This window comes from Phoca vitulina, unplaced genomic scaffold (genome assembly GCF_004348235.1).
Source record: "Phoca vitulina isolate PV1807 unplaced genomic scaffold, GSC_HSeal_1.0 scaffold20, whole genome shotgun sequence".
Lineage (NCBI taxonomy): Eukaryota > Metazoa > Chordata > Mammalia > Carnivora > Phocidae > Phoca > Phoca vitulina.
The window spans coordinates 23,725,160-23,748,132 of NW_022589723.1; the positions used below are offsets into that span (position 1 = coordinate 23,725,160).

Sequence of the window (22,973 nt, forward strand, 5' to 3'; positions counted from 1 at the left end):
AATTTTCAGATTTTCTTGAGTCTCCAAGACTATTTTTTCTGTTGATTAGACTATGAATGGAAGAATCTTTACTTTTCTGCTCTTCCTGTTGACGGCTTGCTATCAGATGGTTAGTGCACTTGAACTGAACTGTGAGGTACTGAAACTCAAGATGATTTAAGTTGATTGACTGGTTATCCTTATTTATTGCCTTCTGTCCTCTTTATCATTTTGTCACTACAGTTGACCATTTCTAGGTGGACAAGAAGAAGTTTTGGAACTCAGCTCAATAAAATGTTTCCACTTCTGAAAGGGATTGTAATGTTGTAGAGGTAGCAGTGAAATAGATAATTAAAGTGTGGTTTTAAGGTCATTTATGGATATTATATGTTCATCTTTGTTTGTGGATGTGAATGTTTATAAATTATGACAACTAATTTAACATAAAGAGAGGAAATTTTTAAATAAGAATGTATGTGTATCTCTATACATATACATATATATGGATTTATGAGGAGATGTAAGTGGTTCACAAAGCATTTTCTCATGTTTGTATATTTTTCACCTCATACAATAGTATAGTGAATTTAGTAGTGCTAATGTCACTATTTTATATATAAGGGACAAGACTTAGAGAATTTAAATGGCTTTCCCAAAACCATACATTGAATAAACAGTAAAATTGTGACTTGAATACGGAACTAGGACATTGACTCCCAGCTCAACACTATTTCCGTTTCACAATACTGCCTTCTAAAAAGCAGTGAGAATCTAAGTTACTATTTGAAAAGGGGATGTTGTCATTTAAAATTCCTTTTGCTGTGATTTCTGTTTTTAAGGACATATAGTACCCTAGGTATTGTGTGGGTACCATAGGAGAAACCATATTAACACATAAAATATTTCCCTCAACATGTAAGTTTTCAGACCTTTGCACATGTGTCAGGAAATAATGATAATACTAGCATTTACTGAGTGCTTTCTACATGTACTTAACATGAATTATTTTATTTTGTTCTTATAGCCCCCCTCATGAGATAGGTACAGTTTTTTTACTTACCTACCAAATGAAGAAACAGAGCCTTTGTTATTTAAGTAATTTGTATAAGGTTTTGCATGCACAGTAATTAATTGGGGATTTGATTTCAAACTCTTAAAATGATAGTGTTGGGGTGCCTCGGTGGCTCAGTTGGTTGAGCATCTGCCTTTGGCTCCAGTCATGGTCCCGGGGTCCTGGAATGGAGTCCCATATTGGGGGAGTCCCCTGCTCAGTGGGGAGTCTGCTTCTCCCTCCCCCCTCCCTGCTCATGGTCTCTCTCTCTCTCAAATAAATGAATAAAATCTTAAAAAAAATAAAATAAAATGATAGTGTTTCCTGAAAGAGTAGTTTTATTCAAATAATGGTATAAAAAGTGTTTGCATTCAGGTCATATTACGTACAGGGTGCTTTGGAGGGACTCTGAAGGGTATCTTAGATACATTAAAATTTTCTTAATTTTCTAATTTGTTTTTGTATTTATATTTGTTTTCTGGGGTGGGGAAAGACACTGAAGATCCTGACCTGAAAGGATTGGAAAACTTCTAATTGGAATCACATGGGATTTTATGATGTTATTAGAAAAGTGGTTCAAGATCAGATTGTGAGAAGCCTTGACTGACAAATTGAGTGGTTTGGGGCTTTGAGGGACTTTTGACTTATTTTGAAGCAATATTTGTGAGATCCTCACTAAGTATGGCATGGAATGGATTAAATAGAATACCAATTTTGAGGGTAATGAGGCATTTTGATGTAGATAAAGGGCCTGGATTAGGGAGATAACAGGAATGGAGTAAGAGAGTTGGAAGGGAGCTATTTTAAAGGGCAGGTTGACTGTATTTTGTAATTTGCCATCTACCTAGTCCTTGCATTTACCTGGGAGTGGAATTGCTGGGTTATGGTAATTCTATGTTTAATATTTTGAGGAACTGTGAGACTATTTTCCAAAGTGGCTAGCACCTTTTACAATATCACCACCCATGTATAGGGTTCCAATTTCTCCAAATCCTGGCCCACAATTGTGATTATCTGTCTTTTTGATTATAGCCATCCTAGTGAGTATGAAATGATATCTCATTTTGGTTTCGATTTACATTTCCCTAATAGTTAATAATGAACATCTTTTCATAGGCTTATTGGCTATCTGTACATTTTCTTTGGAGAATTGTCTGTTTAGATCCTTTGCCCATTTTATACTTTTTTTTATTGAGTTACACAGTTTTTTTAATGTATTCTAGATACAAGTCCCTTATCAGACATCTGATTCTTCTTTTTCATTTCTTTTCATTTTCATGATGTCCACTTTACCTACTTTTTCTTTTATTGTTTGTCTTCCTTCTTGGTGTTATATGTCAGAGAGACTTTTAAATGGAGCAGAGGAAAGAAAGAAGCAAGCCCTATATCACTTTTCCGTGTGTAGAAGAATTTTTTTAGGCTTTCCTTAGAGTAGGTCATAGGATTTGGGCAGCTGCAAACATGTGGTTAGTTTAATTAAGAGGGGAGGTCATCTAATTAAGGAGAGAGGTCAATTGTTTTTCCCTGGACAAAGAAGTAAAAATTTACCACATGATCATTTTCTTAAATTGATAGTTGTGAGGTGATAAAAATGTAAAGTAATAAAACCAGAATAGTTTAGAAAATTGCTTCCTCTGTAGATTTTAAAGAATAGTACAAGCTACCTGACCATAAGGTGAGTGTGAGGGCAGTAGAAAGGTCAAAGGGCCCAGTGTGGGAATGGGGGAGAGGAGAGATAGATTAAGAGGCCATCCAGGCTGTCATTTTCTTACGATCATGTTGGGTCTTGGTAGCAATTCTTCCAAAGATTGTTTAATATGTTAGGTACATGTTGTTCTATTTCATTGTTTTTCTGATGCTGCAAGAAGTACCCTTGATTTTAATGGGCAAATTAAAAGGTAGATGCCATTTTAGTACTGATTTCCATTTTCCTCCTCATTTTTATGAATATGTAGTTGATCTCTTCTTCCCTCTCTCTCTCACACACATGTGTACACATAATTTAAATAGACATGGCAGAAAGTCCTTATTCAGGACTTTATAGTGTTAAACACGTGTGTATTATTGAACCAAATCATATGGCATATCATAGTCAACTGTGTAATAAGACATAAGCCATGTTTATATCCTTTTTTTTTTTTTAAGTAATCTCTACACCCAGCTTGGGGTTCAAACTCACGACCCCAAGATCAAGAGTCACATGCTCTACCAACTGAGCCAGTCAGGTGCCCCTGATATAAACTATATTTAAAACAGCTTGGTGGATTTCTAGGGGAAAGGAGTCTCTATTACAAAATGATAGTTTTTAAAATGAACTAATGGTATGCATTTGAGCAAAATAAAATTAATGAAAAATTTACATTTTAATTTTATTGGAAATGGATCAATAGCTATTAACTCTCAATGTCTGATTAGGAAACTGGGTTAGGGAAAGCTGTCAATAATAGAAAAGTGTCAGGGCGCCAGGGTGGCTCAGTCGGTTAAGCGTCTGCCTTCAGCTCAGGTCATGATCCCAGGGTCCTGGGATCGAGCCCTGCATCGGGCTCCCTGCTCAGCTTAGCCTTTCTGGCATGTTTTTTTTTCCCCCCATGTGTGAACAAAAGAGGAAAACGTACTCCAAATTCTGTGATTTCTGTGGTGGAGTGCCTTGCCTAGCTCTTGATTATCAAATGTTTGCCTCCCCTCACTCTCTGGTGCTCCTGATACAAATGTAACCAGCTTCACTGTTTAGGCCAGACTAGTTGGCATGCTTTTATGTTCATTCTGGATCTTTAATTCACAAAAATTCATTTAAAGTTTTCTAGTACTTTTTTACTTTATTTTAATTAAGATGTCTCAAAGTACATTGTAGACTGTCTTCTAGTATATTAGGGTTGAGTGGAGCCATTCGTGTTCACCTCTCTGGGTAATTGATGATTTAATCGAGAATTCATTGATGACGAATATCATGTAGACCTTGGGTTGTTTTTTTCTTACATATTTGCCCATACTGAAACTTATGTGTTACTTTACCCGATTTAGGAGGAGGCCTATGAAATATTCCAGCAGTAGTCTTAGCATTTTGTTAGCCAGAGTTACTTCATTGTTATTTGTACACGCAGCCATTTAAGTTGGTTTCCCTGTCCAGGTTATTTATCTTTTCTGATCATTATAGAATCCATTTATACTTCTCCATCTATTTCAACAAATGTTTTTCCTTGCCTTGGTTTTGTTGTCTGTCAGACCTTTAACCAGGACCAAAAAATGCTCTTAATTCCATCATAACATAACATAGGGTTTTGTTTTTGTTGTTGCTTTGAACAGTCCATATCAAAGAATCTTTTTAAAGTCTTCAAAAAGAGTAAATATTATAGCATTATTTACAATAGCCAGACTATGGAAGCAGCCCAAGTGAACATGGATGGATTAATAGATAAAGAAGATGTGGTATATATATGTATACAATACAATATTATTCAGCCATAAAAAAGAATGATATCTTAAAAAAAAGAATATCTTGCGTTTGCAAAAAGGATAGAGCTAGAGAGTATAATGCTAAGTGAAATAAGTCAGAGAAAGACAAATACCATATGATCTCACTCATGTGGAATTTAAGAAATAAAACAAATGAGCAAAGGAAAAGAGGGAGAGAGAAAAACCAAGAAATAGAGTCTTAACTGTAGAGAATAAACTGATAATACCAGAAGGAAGGTGGGTGAGGGGAAGGGGGAGGTAGAGGGTGGAGGTTAAAGAATACACTTACCATGCTGAGGAAAAAAAAGAAAAAGAATAAAGAATAAATAAATTATACCCAAGAGTTACTTTTTTTTTTTAAGATTTTATTTATTTATTTGTCAGAGAGACAGAGGCAGGCAGAGGGAGAACTCAGTCCCAGGACCCTGGGATCATGACCTGAGCCAAAGGCAGACACTTAACAGACTGAGCCACCCAGGCATCCCCAAGAGTTACTTTTGACATTATACTTATACCCTCAGGAGGAAATCTAAGAGTTCCCCATCCCACCTCAAACTTTGTTTCCTTGCTCTCTCTAGGTTATGCTTGCTTATTGAATCAGTGGACCTTTTTGTTCCAGACCAGCTTTGTAAGAATCATGAACCAAATTATCTCTACAGTTCAGGCTTTCTTTTGGACCTTCTTAAGGACAAGTAGAGTTACTAATCTGCTTGCCCTCTGACCTAATAGCTACTAATCACTAAGTAGTCACAATTCTTTGAGATTATGAAAAGTCATGATTAGTTGTCATCCAAACCTAGTAATTTATTTCTGTCAATTTCTTTATTACTTTTTGATCTAATATCTTTAAATTCTGCTTTAAAAATTATTTATATCTTTCTCAATCAACTTCTCCAGTAAATATAGAAACATGGAATACATGAATATCTTTTCTCACTTTATCCCTTGAATAAAAACTTTTATTATTAAAATACTTTTTAAAAGGTAGTTGCATTATGATTCCCAGACTCCTTTTCAGGGTTATTATTTTCTTATAAGGTACTGTCCTTTTGCCATGAAAACATGATCGTATCAGTTCTTATTTATTATCTGTCCATCATAGAATAAATTTTTAATGCAAACAAGCAGCAAAAATTTCTGAACTATTTCTTGTTCAGCCTAGATTCCTGATTTTGTTTATAACATGGACTGCGTATTTGATTATAGAGCCCTTTTTGACATGATGCATGACAGCTTTTCATATTTTAAATTAATGATCTTTAGTCACAAGTTAATTGATTTTTTTTTTTCCATTTGTCTTCACCAGTGGATTCAGTATCCAAAGAGAGCTCTTTGGCAAGTGCGTAACCTGACCGAAATGTCAGGGAACAGATGGAAAGGAGTTCCATAGGAACTGGCTGAATAGTAGGAGTTTGACTTTCTGAAAAATAGCTTTACTGGCTTTCCTCTCCTCCAGAAGTGATATGAATAAGAGCTCAACCTTCAAATGAAGGAACAGCTGTTTTTAGGCTGGTATTCAGTAGGAGATAAAAGCCCTTTCAAATAAAGTCTTAACCCTATGATTGATTTAGTTTTGAAGGGCTGTGAGTTCTCAGAACATCAAGAATATCTCATGATCAGATGTAAATACAAAAAGCATAGTTCATAGCTGATAAAAGTCTTTTGAATTTTCCTAATGATGCTGCTGCCTTGATTAGGAAGAAAAATTGCATTTAGGATAATTAACTTAATCATGATATGAATATGAAGGCAATTGAGTATATTCAGGATTATATAAATGTGTGTTGTAAAAGTTATTACAGTCAAATTCTCTGCTTATGTGCAGGTAGGATATCCATACATATTTTTAAGTTTCACCATAAAGTGCTGAAGATAAAATTCACAATGTTTCATAACTCCTATTTAAATTATTGATCCGTTGCATGATCTACTTAAATGAATCTATAATGAGGCTCTCAAGTATTAACTTTAACAAATTAAGCTATCATTTTCAGTTACATGATGAATTTGAGGCAGGAGACTCTACTTGACATAAAGTACTTTTGTATTAGACAGAACTAAAAATACATTGGAAGAAATTACGATGAAGAGAAACATGGGCATTTTGGCAGCCAAACAAATTTAGCTCTGATTGCTGGGGTCATCTCTGATTACTCAGCTTTTAATACGTTAAAATTGGGTGTGATCTTCACGATGAATTTTTTGTGTATACTATTGAACCAAACAGTTATTTCTCTTACTTGCTTTTACATCTTCAGGTGGAGAAATCAGGTGCTGTATTTCTGGTTTTTTCTTTTGGGTTCACATGAGCATAATTTGCAAGACTTTGCCAAGGTGGAAATTAATTGTGATGATGGAAACTGAAATGTTGTTTCACGCTAATTTTATAATGTGTATATACTGCAGAAGTTAGACAAAAGAACTAAGTTAAACAAAGATCTAGAGCTACTGCCAAACCCAAAAACAACAATGGCACAAAGAAGAGAACAGAATGCAGGGTCCAAAGCCAACAAAATCCGAATGTAAATTTACTAGTTGACAGGCATCACATGTAAATGGGCTTATTTTGGCAAATGTTGGAGTTAAAATACAAAAGACATCACTTATACAAAAGCAAAAGTAATTGAGGGTTTTTTTTTTTTCTTGTACTTTTTTTTTTTTTTTTTTAAAGATTTTATTTATTTATTTGAGAGAGAGAGAATGAGAGACAGAGAGCACGAGCGGGAAGAGGGTCAGAGGGAGAAGCAGACTCCCCGCTGAGCAGGGAGCCCGATGCGGGACTCGATCCCCGGACTCCAGGATCATGACCTGAGCTGAAGGCAGTCGCTTAACCAACTGAGCCACCCAGGCACCCTTTTTTCTTGTACTTTTTAAAGAAAATGGTCTTTCGAAATTTATAGTAGCCATTTAGTTGTATGACGCATGCTGCCTTTCACTTTTGTTAAAATCCATTTATTGTTTACTTAATCCCATTACTAGTGTACTGTTTTTCTTTATATTCATGAAAGTTATTTTGGGTGACATAAGATGAAGACATGGCCATTACGTCAATACTTTACTGAATATATGTATTTTTAAAATCTTGAATTGGGTCCATAGGTAGGATCCTTTCTTGCTACATTTGCAGTATTCTTTTATATAGTGAATATAATTGCCATTTTCCAGCCCTTGCCTGTGTGGCATTTACTTGATGTAATTACAAAAATGCCTTTTACCTTATTTTGTGACAGGGAATAAAATGAAATGAATCCCTAGCTAGTTACAGGTCTGACTCAGTTATAGCTCATCAGATGGCCGTGTACGAAGGGAAACAAAAGTGGGAAGATTTCTTCAAAGATAAAATTAAGAAATTAGAACAGATCATTCTTATAGAAATAAAAAGATAATAAGAAATGGGCATCACTTTTCTGTATGTTCAAAAAACAGTGATCCCCCCCCCCACGTTGGATGGTATTATTTGCACAGGAAAATTTTTCTTTATGTGTTATTAGGTGTTCTTTTTTCTTTTAATTGTGGTAAAAAAGGACATTAACATTAGGTATACTCTCAGCAAAATTTTAAGAGTACAATATAGTATCATAAACTATATGCACATTGTTGCACAGCAGATCTCTAGAACTTTTTCATCTTGCATGATTGGAACTATACCCATTGAACAACTCCCCATTTCCCCTTACCCTAGCCATTGGCAGCCATTATTCTACTTCCTGCGTCTATGAATTTGGCTACTTTATGTATCTCATATAAATGGAATTATGCAGTATTTGTCTTTCTGAGTGGCTTATTTCACTTAGCAAAAGTTCATCTATGTAATGTTAGAAAGAAGTTCCTTATTTTTTTTAAGACTTAATGGTATTCCATTGATGACTCTACCTTATTTTCTTCATCCAGCCATCAGTGGATATTTATGTTGTTTATCTCTTGGCTATTATGAATAATGCTGCAATGAACACAAGAGTGTAAATATCTCTTCAAGATCCTGTCTTCAATTCTTCCGGATAAATTAGTCAAACGAGGATTGCTAGATCATAGGGTAGTTCTATTTTTAATTTTTTGAGTAATCTCCATATTGTTTTCCCTAGTGGCTACACCATTTTACATTCCCACCAACAGTGTACAAGGTTCCAGTCTCTCCAGATCCTCACTTATACTTAATTTCTGTTTTTTATTTGTTCATTTTCTGTTGATTTGCATTTCCTTGATTATTAATGATGTTGAGAATCTTTTCATGTACCCGCTGGCCATCTGTATGTGTTCTTTGGAGAAATTTGGTGTTATCCATTTAATGAACTATTTAAGTCACTGAAATATCAGTGAAGTGAAAGATACTAAATTTCTTGAAGTTTTTTGTGATTGCATTTGAATTTTATGTAATTGAGAAAAAATATTTAAATGTATAAATATTTATTTTTTGTTTTGTTTTGTTTAAATGATAATGTATGTTAGACTGGAAGTAGTTCAGTATTTGCCCAGTGATTATTACAATTTTTCAAAAAACTTATTTTTAAATTATATAAACTCATTTAAAAATTTTCAAATAATATAAACTAATTTCAGAAAAGTTGAAAAACAGTAAAAAAGGAAGACAGTAAGAATCCAACTTTTCAAATGAAACTATTAGTACTTTTTGTATTTCCTTCCAGTTTTTTTCCCCTCGGGCATTGTAGTTCCCGTGGTAAATATGCAGTTTGTATCTTGATTTTTTTAATTTTAAACTATGATAGAAAGAAAATTTTTATTAAAAGAAGCTTAACCAGGGGCGCCTGGGTGGCTCAGTTGTTAACCGTCTGCCTTCTGCTCAGGTCGTGATCTCAGGGTCCTGGGATCGAGCCCCACATCGGGCTCCCTGCTCGGCGGGAAGCCTGCTTCTCCCTCTCCCAGTCCCCCTGCTTGTGTTCCCTCTCTCGCTGTGTCTCTCTCTGTCAAATAAATGAATAAAATCTTTAAAAAAATAAATAAATAAAAGAAGCTTAACAGATAAAAGGTTTAAATTGTTTGGGTCCACTTATATATGATCTTTTTCAGTAAATACAATACAGTACTGTAAATGTGTTTTATGATTTTTCTCGATAACATTTTCTTTTCTCTAGCTTACTTTATTATAAGAATAAAGCATATAATACATATAACATACAAAATACATGTTACTCAGTTGTGTTATCAGCTAGCCTACTTCTGTTAACAGTAAGCTATTAGTTCAGTTTTTAGGGAATCAAAAGTTATACATGGATTTTTGACAAATAGGTAATTGGTTCCCCTATTTCCCCCACCCTCTCCATGTCATTCAAGGGTCAACTGTTATTTTTATTCCAATGAACTGCTTGTTCACATTAGAGAAAGTCTTCCAGGGTATATATTCTTTTGTTAAATGAATCATCATGCTCAGAAAGAGTTCCAGATTTATGACTGATTTCACCTTACTAATTTTTCTTCTTTTCTAGCTATTCTAATATTTTACCAGTCTTATTTTTACACATTTTTTTCTGGCCAGAATTAAAAATGCGTCTTAACTTGACTGTGTTAGAATTAAAGTTTTTCATTCTGACTTCTATTCACATGTGACTTTCAGGTTAGTTTCTTACAGAACTATTTTTAGGGCAACATCTTCTGCCCGGAAATAGTACAATATTTTCAAAGGTTCATAGATTTGTTATGTTTTTGATACAAATATATCTCTTGAGGTCAGTGAATATAAAATGTAAAGAAGTATGTAAGGGGGAAAACTTCATCTGTTTATTGACTTTAACTTGATTGTTTGTGGTGCTGTTGCCTACCACATGTAAGATGTAAAAAGCAAATAAGAAAAACTTGGTGGTGGGGGAGTGAATGACAAAGTATGGTTCCTCACTCATAGCAGTTACTCAGTAGATGCTTATTGAATAGAAATTGTTAAATTGGGGAAACAGATCTAATTAGTGACATAATGATAATATTTTCTGCCATGCATTACCTCTATCTTTTTAAACAATCCACAGAAACATTGCAGGGAAAGGGTCATGTGAGGTTAGTTAATTGTAAGGACTTAGAAACTACTACATGCAAGATGCTCTCCAGGCATTTTATATACTGTCTCATTTAGTAGGCAGAGCCAGTGTTACCTGATTTTTGCAAATGAGAGAACTCAAGCAAAGAAAAAGATGTGACTTTCAAGTCATATAACTTAAACTCTGTTTGGCCTATTAGCTCGAATCCTTTGTTCATCCCTGTAATATGAAGATACTATTTCCTTTTTATTTTCTTGGTTTGTATTCTCATAAAAGCAGGAAGAACCAACGTTCATTTGGCATAAACTTAAATGCCTTTGCAGTCTGAGTATCTTCACAGTAGTCTCCAGATATGCTTTATGGTTAGACTTTGAAAGATGACATCATTTATTATAAATAATCATTTATGTTGAGGAGTTTTAAACACAGAAGATAATTGCTTCAGCAGGTTATCAATAGTCCATTAAGAGAGGAACTGATAGTTGAAGAAGCAATACCACAAATGGGAAATCCAACTTAGATTCAGTCACTTTAAGCAGCAGATACCTGCCTCTCCCAATTTTTCTCAGTGGCAAGATCGCCAGATGAGTTCTCTCACAATGAGAATGAAAAAGCCTTTTCTGAAGTTTCAGATAGCTTACATTTATTGAGCATTTACTATGTGACAGATGCTGTATTAAGTGCCTTGTAAGTATCATTTCATTCTCATCCTTAGTCTGTGTGTTATGTACTGTTATCAACTTCCAGTTTTTGAGAATGAAATAGTTTTAATAGAGTTGTCATATGCCTAGTAAATGGAAAAGTCAGAGATTGTGCTTAGGTCCAGTGGCCTGTAAAGCATATTTTCCTGATATGGCTTTTGGGTAGTTAGAGTTTACTATATGTATTGTGTCCTTTGTTAAGCTGAAAAGACAAAGTAAGAGACTAATGAGAGAAATTGGGTATGGAAGGAAATCAGCTAGATCCATTTTTTTGGCACTCTTAAACTTCTGGAATATATTAAATATTTACAATATGTCAGGTTTTCTTCACACTATCAGTAAATATCTTTCTCTTAAATGTACAGTTCAGTGAGCTTGATAAATGTATACACATGCATGTATCCAAGGGAGAAATTGAGAGGTTTTTCTGGGACAGCAGGAGATTCGGAACTCAATCTGATCAAAGGTAAGAATGTGGTTTTGAAGAAAGTCGGGAAGAAGCTAGGCCAGGGGTTTAAATATTGAAAAGTGATGGGAGGAATACCAAACAACTAAGATATTTGATATTGTGTATGGATATAGAATTGGATAAATCAGTACAGTTCAAACCTTTCTACTTTAAGACTGACGGGGGGTATACCACTTAGAATTGAGTGTGTGTTCACTTGATGAACTGATGGAAGACACAGATCTGTTTTTAATTACTGTGAAATCAAAGTATGGTGATTTTTTTCTTCCTCTTTTCTCCTAAAGCAGCTCTGAACAATTTATAAACTCTTCATATTTGCCCATCTTTTCTTCTCTCTTGTAAATGACGTAATTGAGGAGGTCAAGAATCCAAGTCTAGTTCCTTGCTCTTGGGCAGAAATCTATTTAAACTATGCATTTCATCTTTACAAATTCTTTGGGTTGAAGTTTGTTAGGGTTTTAACAGGAGGATGATGACTAACTCACCCAGAGGCCATAGGACAAAGTCAGAATGAATGGGGTTCCTGCTTTAGGAAATATTGCCAACTAAAAGTATTTTGCCAGCATTTTATCACTGACCACTTCTTCCATACGGTTTTATATACTTGAAAGGTATTCTAAATGATATTTAGAAAACATTTTAAATGATACTCAGGAGTACAAACAGGTTATTTTATCATAGGTGTTTATAAAATAAAATTGTGAGATTCTAGCCCTTCACCTGTATTTCAAGGTTAGCAAAGAAGTGGGTCTATAAACAGTTGGATTAGGTTAGACCCTCTTCTATTTATATCTTGATTACCATCTTATTTTCAAAAAGACTAACAAGGTAATGATTTCATATACTTAAACCTATTTTGAAATTAGAAGTTGAGTAATTTAATGGAGATGCTTAATGTAAGAAATTGTAATGGAGGTAAATGACCACAAATTGATTGGGTTATAGAGATTTTCATATTGAGCAGAAATTGAAGATCAACTTTTAAGGAGTGAGTAGTATGTTATTGCAGTAGCACAAAAGTATTACAGAAGTATACTTAATTTCCTCCCCTTCTATTCTGTGTGGATCATGAAGGAAAACAAATATTTCTGAAAATTTTGTAAACAGAACTTCAGCTTCAGTTGAGAAATACCTTCCTCTTAAATATGGAGTGTAAAACACATATTTTTAAAACATGAATTTTTCTACCTTTGACTTGCATTAAATTTTCAAAAATAACTTTGCATTTACCTTCTGACCTTTTAATTTTAGTTTATTTCCTGAGTGTAATTGGATGGACTTACCAACTTTAAGGCACCATTCATATTCTTTTAGTAAAGTTGTAACCATGGTGAAAGACCAAATCTTTCCTATTTTGAAAAAAGGCTTGCATTTACTGTCATTTATGTAGTTTTTCAGTATATCATTTTGGTTTTTTACTAACTTAGCATTGTTAGTGAACATAATTTGCTGCTATTTCACTTATTTATGTACTGTTTCTCCCCAGGAACCTACAAATTTATAGTTATATGTGCACAGAACCATGTGTACTCATAATGTGATAAAAGTCACTTTTAATCTGATATTGATTTAACATAGTATTTTGCTCTTCACAGTATAAATAGCCTTCATGCATTAATTCTTCAGAAACCTATGAACGAATCATCTGAACAATCTTTCCTTGGGCTCTTTGTATAGTTCTTCAAAGCATAATTATTTTAAATATATGATAGCATTGTGATGTTTGCATTGGTAGTGATTATTTTATTTCATATTGCCAGTCCCACACCTGGGAGAAAGGGATATTCATTGTAGGGATTTTTGAAAAATATTTGAAAAGTAATGGAAAGGTAGAGCTTGGGTTTGCAGTTTTTTTTTTTTTTAATGACAAAACTCTTTCAGGTGTTTGCCTTCCATTGCTTCAACAAAGACCATCAAATCACCATGCTGCTGGGCGCCTGGGTGGCTCAGTCAGTTAAGCATCTGCCTTTGGCTCGGGTCATAATCCTGGAGTCCCAGGATAGAGTCCCACATCGGGCTCCCTGCTCTGCAGGGAGTCTGCTTCTCCCTCTGCCCTTCACCCCACTTTCTCTCACTCTCTCTCTCAAATAAATAAATAAAATCCTTTAAAGAAAAATCACAATGCTGCTTTGTATCAAATCACCATGTCATCCTTGCTACATGGGTATGGACTTCTATTTGAACTTCAAATGAATACCTCTGAATGTCAGCATCTTTTTCTTTTTTATGGTCTCTAATACTAGGGGCCAATTGCTATGAATACCCACTACTATTTTAAAAGCTGTAGTTTGACTATGGTACTCTTCCTTGTTTTTAAAATTTAATCTTCTCTCTCTCTTCATTCCAAGTTGTACTTTGTTAGTATTTAAGTATGGGGTTTTTTGGGGGGAGGGGGCAGGGGTCCAGAATAAGAGTATAACATTTTTAAAGCACGTAGCAGGGGCTCCTGGGTGGCTCAGTTGTTAAGCGTCTGCCTTCGGCTCAGGTCATGATCCCAGGGTCCTGGGATCAAGCCCTGCATCGGGCTCTCTGCTCAGTGGGAAGCCTGCTTCTCTCTCTCCCACTCCCCCTGTTTTGTGTTCCCTCTCTCGCTGTCTCTCTCTCTGTCAAATAAATAAAAATCTTAAAAAATAAATAATGCATGTAGCGGGGGGGCCTCTTTTGGGGTAGAATTTACATACAGTGAAATAAATGGATTTTTTGGGGGGGGAGAGGGAGAGAGAATCTTTTTTTTTAAGATTTATTTTATTTATTTTTTAGAGAGAGAAAGAGGGTGCAAGGGGCACCTGGGTGGCTCAGTCGTTAAGCATCTGCCTTCGGCTCAGGTCATGATCCCAGGGTCCTGGGATTGAGCCCCGCATTGGGCTCCCTGCTACGTGGGGAGCCTGCTTCTCCCTCTCCCACTCTCCCTACTTGTGTTCCCCCTCCCACTGTGTCTCTCTCTGTCAAATAAATAAATAAAAATCTTTAAAAAAAAAAAAAAAAGAGAGGGTGCGAGCCAGGCCAGAGGGGCAAAGGGAGAGGGAGAAAGAGAATCCCAAACAGACTCCCCACTGAGCATGGAGCTCGACTCGGGGCCCAGTCCCAGGACCCCAAGATCATGACCTGAGCCAAAATCAAGAGTCGGAATCCCAACTGACTGAACTGCCCAGGTACCCCGGGAGAGAGAGAATCTTAAGCAGGCTGCATGCCCAATGTGGAGCCCGATGCAGGGCTCGATCTCACAACCCTGAGATTATGACCTGAGCTGAAATCCAGAGTCCAGTGCTTAACCAACTAAGATACCCAGGTGCCCCAAATGGATCTTAAATGTACAGTTCAGTGAGCTTGATAAATGTATACACACCCATATAATCAATACTTCAATCAGGATAAAAACATTTCTCTCATGCCATGTTATGAATACAGTGGAGTGCTTCCGGAATCGAACACATATTTTTCAAGCTGCTGGGAATGTTGGTGGACAACTCTCAACCAAAGAGAGTTTTAAGAGTTGCCTTCTACTGAAGGGGGCTATCTTGATCTTGTAACACCTACTTTCTGGGGGCTGCGTATACCCAATGACTGGTCAATGCAGTGGTAGGGTAGGGGGAAAGGCATAAAGATCTTGGTCCACTTGCTGTAATTTGGGACAGTTTCTAAGGCCCATCCAAGTTTGAGAACTCCCCATGTGATGGCCTAAGGCATTTGTTGCTGTTGTATCACGATTCAACTTCTTCCTGTACCCACTTGTGCTTCCTTCAACTCATCATAGGCATTGAACATGAGAGCACTTCCCAGTGGACTTCTTGAACACAAATAATCCATCTAAGAGTCTGTTTCCGGGGAAACCTAACCTGTAGCACCTCAGAAAGTTCTCTCATGGCCCCTTCCAAACAACCCCCCACTTAACAAACAATGATCATTTTTGTATTATTCCCTTAGATTAGTTTTGCCACTTTTAGAACATTATGTAACTGGAATCATAATAGTATGTTCTCTTTTGTGTCTGGCTTCTTTGCTAAAAAGATTCATCCAAGTTGTGTATAGCACTTCGTTCTTATTGCTGAATAGCAGTGTTCCATTGAGTTAATAAACCGTCATATATTTATCCATTTAGGTGTCTGCAGTCATTAGAAATGTTTTTAAGTGTTTGGCTATTATTAATAAGGCTGTTAGAAACAGTCTTGGGTAATTCAGTTTGTGAACATAAACGTTTTTATTTCTGCTGGGTAAATATGAAGAGTGGAATCTCTCGGTCGTATATAGAAATATATTTAACTTTCTAAAAAAATTGCTAAAGAGTTTTTCAAAGTCATTTCACTATTTTAGATATCCACCAGCAATGTATGAGAGTTCTAGTTGCTCTACATTCTTTCTAATACTTGAATTCTTATTGATATGTTATATTTAGTTTTTGTTTTTTTTTTTTTAAAGATTTTATTTATTTATATGAGAGAGAGAGAGAGAGAGAGCACGCATAAGCGGGGGAGGGGCAAAGGGAGAGGGAGAAGCAGGCTCTCCGCTGAGCAGGGAGCCCGATGTGGGGCTCGATCCCAGGACCCTGGGATCATGACCTGAGCCGAAGGCAGACGCTTAACGACTGAGCCACCCAGGCGTCCCTGTTATATTTAGTTTTATCATGTTATTTAATTTTTTTGTGCCTTGGTTCATCCCTTTCTCACTTCTTTTTGTTAATAAAATATTTTTTTGTATTCTGTTTTAATTTCTTGAATAACTTTTTAGCTGTACCTCTTTTAATTATTTTTAAGGGTTGCTCTAGGGATTAAAGTATACACTCATTACATTCTACATGCACTTTATATTTTAAATATAAAATTAAGAATCGTGAAAAGAATTATTTCATTTACCTTTTTTTATTCTTTGTTGTAAAAATATTTTTCTTGTAGAACTTTATTTTTTTTTTTCTCTTAGAACTTTAATGATGTCATTTTATTGTCTCTTGCCTCCATTGTTTTTGATAAGTGGTCAGCTTTTATTTATATCATTTTCCCCTTATGTAACTTGTCTTTCTTCCCTCTGGATGAATTTAAGATTTCTTTCTTTGTCTTTGCATTCAGCCATTTGATGATTGTGTGTACTGTTGAGGTTTGCTTTGTATTTTTCTGCTTAGAGATTACTGAGGTCATTGGGTCTGCATGCAGTCAGTAATGTTTTTCACAGATTTGGGGAAATTTTTGCAGTTTTTCCCTACATGTTTATTCTGCATCATTTTCTCATCTACTTCTCATATTCTGATTACATTTATTTTAGACTATTTAATATTGTTTAACAAGTAGCTAAGGCGCTATTTCTTTTTTCCAATATTTTTCCACTTCATATTCAATAATTTTTTATTGATTTCATTCATTTTCACTTACAGTTTCTTCTTCTGGTTCCAGTTCATTGTTTAGCTTATTCAGTGAATTTTTATTTCAGTTAATACAATTTTAAATTCTAGAATTTCTGTTTACTTTTCCTTTTTTTTTCTTTATATGGAATGCTTCACAAATTTGCGTGTTATCCTTGTGCAGGGATCATGCTAATCTTCTCTGTATCGTTCCAGTTTTAGTATATGTGCTGCCAAAATGAGCATTAGAATTTCCATTTTCAAATACGTTTCCATTTTCTCTGCTGAGAGTGTCTCATCTGTTCATTCATTTTGACCATCTTTTTCTTAAAGTCTTTGAATATATAATAACTGCTTTAAAATCCTTTCTTCCTTATTCCAACATCTGTGATCTCAACGTATGGAGTGTTTTTCCTGAGCTATAGGTCATATTTTTATTTCTCCACACCTGTATTAATTTTTTATTTTATATTAGAAAATTTACAAGATGTGTTATAGAGGTTTTGGTTTCTCTCTGCAGAGTTTTGTTTTTTTGCTCTGGTAAGTAGTTACATTATTGGTCAATTATCTTGAGGCTTGGTTTTCTGCTTTGTTAAAACAGGTTTGTAGAAAGCCCAAATTATTTACCAAGCATCCCTGATTAGTTTCCTCTGTGGTACCAGTAGTTGAAATCTATGGTCAGTTATTTTAGCCTTCTAGGTATTGCTTTCAGTTGGGTTTCTTGTATTGTCCCCTATGTTTATGTTGTTAGGTTGGCCACGGATTTGAGGGGAGTTTAAATATAAATTTTTGGACCTTCTCCAACCATGGCTTGACTTTATCCTTTTTATGATTCCCCTCCTTACTTTCCAGCCACACTGACATTCCCAAATTCTGTTTTCTGGATTTTTAAACAAAGAAGAGAGTAACTTTCTGCTTGTTCAACCATGATATGCCACGCTGACTATGGAGTGTCTTCATTGGACAAACCATATAGATTTGGATCTTATTCAGTGCATCTGGTTTTGTTTTTTTCACTGATCAGATCCTTTCCAATTTCTGCCTTTTGCTCACTCTTCCTTTCCGTCAAATAGTTTTTAAACATTTTGTCCATAGTTGATAATTATTTTCAATTGAATACCTTAGAAAAATGGTCACTAGAACATTTTGTTGTTTGATAAACTTTTATTTCACCCCATAAGTATCCCTTGTACTACTTCCTAGTCAACTCTACTGTAGAAGCAACCGCTGTCTTTATTTTTATCACTGTGATTTTGTTTTGTTTTAGATCAACATATGAATAGAATCTTTTGTATGTGATTTCTTTTACTAAGCATAAGGTTACCGAGATTTATGCATGTTGTTGTGTGTACCCCTAGTCTATATCTTTGTATTGCCGAACAGGATTGCTTTGAATGAATAAACCTTTTATTCTTTCTTTCCTTCGTTCTTTCCTTCCTTCCTTCCTTCCTTCCTTCCTTCTTTTCCTTCTCTCCCCCCCTTTCTTTCTAAAAGATTTTTATTTATTTATTTAAGAGAGAGAGCACAAGTGGAGGGAGGGAGAGGGAGAAGCAGACTGCCGGCTGAGCAGGGAGCCCCACATGGGGCTTGATCCCAGGACTCTGGAATCATGACCTGAGCTGAAGGCAAACGCTTAACTGACTGAGCCACCCAGGTGGTCCCTATTCTTTTTTTTTAAATTGGTGGTCATCTGGATTGTTTCCAGTTTTAGCTATTATGATGCTGTCCTTAATATTAGTGTACAAGTTTCTTTGTGACTGTATGTTTTTCCTCACTCTATCTTGGGAAAATACCTAGGGATAGGTTGTATCATAGGGTATGTGTATTTTTATCTTTGAAGAAACTGCCAGTTTTCTAAAGTATATCATTTTACATGCCCACAGGCAATATGTAAGATTTGGTGTACAGATCTTATTTTTATGTCAAGATTATATTCTGTTATTTAATGGAAGTCATTGTTAGTGTATATTTTAATTGCTGATAAATACTTTGATAAACACTCCTCTATTTTTAAACTAAAAATACTCTGAGGTAAAGATTTCAAAAGTGATGTGATTTATTTACATAGGCAGTGACCAAGTTTTCCAGCTAGTTTTAACAGCCCCAAAGGTGGATGCTATGGTAGGTTTTTAATCTAATTATTCATCTTTATAAGTTGTAGATATTTTCAAATGACTTAAGTTCAATCATTTTTTTATGGATTAGACATTAATTATGAGAGTTCAAAATTTAGAAATCTGTACATGGCACTAATTTTTGCTTATATAGTACTACAATAAATATACATGATTGTGAACAAGAGAGTTTTAGTTCATTCCATTAGAGTACTGTGATAATGTCAGGGGTCTCAACTGAGTGTCTTCTTAATGTGGTTCCTTTTGTGTTTTGGTCATCAGTTGTGTCCTTTATGAAGGCTCCCTTGCAAATTAGTACTGTTAAGTGAGACTGGGGAGAATCAGTATAAGTAGATAAGTAAAAAGCTATACTGCCATTAGACAACCTGCCCTTATATTAATTTCCAGTGTTATTTTGTGTATAAAAGCTCTTTTTTTTTAATGGAGCTTGTTCTATGTATTCAGTACTATAGGTGATACAGAATAAGAACTGAATGTGCTCTTAAATTAATAGGAGGCTGCTTGTTAAATGGTGTTCACTTATGAATAATTATAACTTCTGTGCTGTGTGACATAGATTTTTAAGTTCAATAAAAGTATTGAAGAGGACTGAGTAAAAATTAATGAGGTTGGGCAAGTTGTACAGCAGAGGTGGAATTGAAAGTGAGCATTAAACCAATAAGAATTAAATGTAGAGGAGGTAGAAGTGCTAAAAGGAATAATAAGAGCAATGATAGATACTGTGTATTATAGATACGCCTTATGGTTACAGTTGAGAGTTTGAATGGTAAGACACTGAATGACAGGTGCTTGAAGGCGGGGTTACTGTGTCTTGTGCGTCTCTGTATCACCAGTGCCTAGAATCTTCCCTAAACCATGAGTGTGTATGCCATAATAAGAAATTAGTAAGTTTTTTGACCCTTAGGGTTAGAAGGGAAGAGGCCATTGTAACTGGGTTTTCAAAGGCTTTGAGCATAGGAGGGACAAAACCCAGCACAACTGACAGTAAACATTTGTAGAACAGATGATTAAATATTCCATTTCAGGTTGAAGAATTTGGGATTTATTTTCTTGGTAGTGGGGTACTGGAACTGTTTACTTTTTAAATCTGAGGTAATATGTTTTAAAGGGTTGTTTTAGGAAGATTACATGGGCAGGATATTAGAAGCTAGTGAAATGTTATATAATAGTGTTTTAGGAAATTCAGAGAGACTCTAGCAAAAAAAAAAAAGTCTAAGTAGGATATCATGAAATCCCAGGATAAAAAGGAACAGAAAGGCTGCCTCAGGAGATATTCATAAGGAATACTCAGTATAGGGATAGGGAGGGAGAAGAGAAGGGAGAACGAGAGATGGTGCCAGTTTACAAGTCTAGTTGACCTGAACTATTATAGTACTACCTGCAGTATTAGAAATATTAATAATTAGGGTCTAAAGGCATATGAGGAAGAGATGAAGGACATACAGAGAATTTGGTATTAAGATATATGATGGGTTGTAAGTAATGGCAGGAAAACCAAATGAAAGTTTCCAGCAAGAATTTGATGATTTAAGACCCAAAATACAAAACTGAGATTAAGGCTGGGAATGTGCATTGGAAACATCATTTGGAGGGGACAGTCAAAATCATAAAACTGAATTAGTTGTCCAAAGGGTAGAGCATAAAGTGAGAAGAACATGGGATGAAGAGCAGGTATTTTTAGTTTTCACACGGAAGAGGAAGTGATACTATGCAGAAATAGAGGTCCAAAGGTTAATGTCCCCAAATCCCACACAGGCATCGTGGTTAACAGGATTAAATGCCATAGAGTAGAGGTAGGCAAAATATGATTCATGGTCTGTCACCTATTTTTTGTAAATAAAGCTTTATTGGAACACAACCACTCTGTTTGTTTATATTTTATTTATGGCTGCTTTTGTACTACATAATAGGGTTGACTAGTTGGTAAGGAGAGTGTATGGTCCACAAAGCCTAAAATATTTACTGTATGGACATTCACAATAGAAGTTTGCTGACCTCTGATACAGAGATGTAAGAAACAAAGACCAACAGAGGGCCTTTGTATTTTATTTTAGGGATAACCTTTGATGATTTGAAAAAGTTCAGTTTTATCTTATAAACAAACATTTACTTGAGAGCCTTATGTGTGCCTGGCATTTGGATTTGCGGCTGTGATCTAGGAAGAGACTAGATAGTCACAAGAGATTCATTAATGAGTGAGTGAATAAAATGTAAGGAGGGCAAGTGGTCAATGTAAATTTTTGTTTTGTGAGTCTAGAAAGAAATGAGTCATAGTTTAAAGAATATATGAGGAAGGGATTTTTAAAAATAGGGAAAATATGAAGGAAAAATTTTATGGAATTCTTCTGAGAGGCAGAGTGTGTTGCCATTGCAGGAATTAATGGTCTAAGACTTGAACGCAGGGAGTACACAGGCCTCATTACAGGAAATGAATAGAATTGTTTGTGGAATTAAGTTAAGAATAGTAATTGCTCACACAGCTGTTTTTAAATAGCAAATTGTGTTAGGTAATCAGCAAAAATCCACTAAAATGTACTTGATAGTTATGCAGAAGCTGCTTTATTGGTACTGACTTATGATCCTAATGGGTACTATAAAAACAAACAAATTAAAAACCTATGTATGCAGTTTTCACATTGGTATGCTACTGTATGTTTTTTGTTTAATGTATAAGTACAGTTGTAATGTTTTCATCTTCCTTTCCCCACCACCAAACCCAAATATAATTGTCTTGTTCAAAAAGAGCTGCACCATGAACTTTATGAGCACACAGAGCAATGAGGTGTGTTCCCATTGAAAGGAGTAGTATCTGTTTGATTGCTTCTCTGTTTGTCTTCCTCCCTAGACAAAAATGGAATGTTTAATTGTGTGGTTGGATTTAGGGATACTAATTATTTTCTGTTTTTCTCTGTATTTTGTTGGACTATACTTTGGTTCTTTCTTTTAGATCTGTTTCTGGGACTCCCTTTTAATTTATTTGTTAGCTTTTTAGCAATGCTCTGCTTTTTTTTTTTCAGTAGCTTCTCTAAGAATGTTAATACACATCATTAACTTCTCATAGTCTATTTAGAGTTAATATTGGTACCAGTTCACATAAAATGCAGAAATCCTGTGACCTTACAAGTCTGTTTACCCCTACCCCTGCCTTCCTTTATGCTGTATTTTTCATTTGTATTACTTCTAAGTATATTTTAACTCCAATGAGAGAATGTTATGCAGGCACATCTAGGAGATATTGTGGGTTTATTTCCATCCACCACAATAAAGTGAATATTGCAATAAAGTGAGTCACCTTTTCCAGTGCATCTAAAAGTTATTTTTTTACGCTATACTGTAGTCTGTTAAGTATGCAATAGCATTATGTCTAAAAAAACAATTTTAAAAACCTTAATTTAAAAATACTTTACTGCTAAAAAATGCTAACCATCATCAGAGCTTTCAGGCAAGTTGTCATCTTCTTGCTAGTAGAGGTTCTTGCTTTCATCTTCATGGCTGCAGACTGATCAGGGTGATGGTTGCTGAAGGTTGGGGCAGTTTCTTAAAATGACAGTGAAGTTGGCTGCATCAATTGCCTCCTCCTTTCACAGATGATTTCTTTGTAGCATCTGATGCTGTTTGATAGCACTTTACCCACAGTAAAACTTTAAAAATTGGAGTCTTTCTTTTTAGACCCTGCTATTGTTTTATCAACTAAGTTTTTTGTAATATTCTAACTCCTTTATTGTCATTTCAGCAATCTTTTTTTTTTTTTTTAAGATTTTATTTATTTATCTGACAGAGAGACAGCGAGAGAGGGAACACAAGCAGGAGGAGTGGGAGAGGGAGAAGCAGGCTTCCCACTGAGCAGGGAGCCCGATGCGGGGCTCGATCCC

At 35.3% G+C, this 22,973-nt stretch overlaps 1 protein-coding gene and 1 non-coding gene across 4 annotated transcripts in view; one reads left to right on the top strand and one right to left on the bottom strand.

Moving 5' to 3' along the window:
- TCF12 (transcription factor 12) overlaps window positions 1-22,973 on the top strand; it is a 372,079-nt gene that overhangs the window by 120,390 nt on the left and 228,716 nt on the right. The window lies entirely within an intron of this gene.
- On the bottom strand, window positions 17,106-17,212 carry LOC116640885. Its single transcript, XR_004301102.1, has one exon. It is a non-coding gene; the product is annotated as a U6 spliceosomal RNA (small nuclear RNA).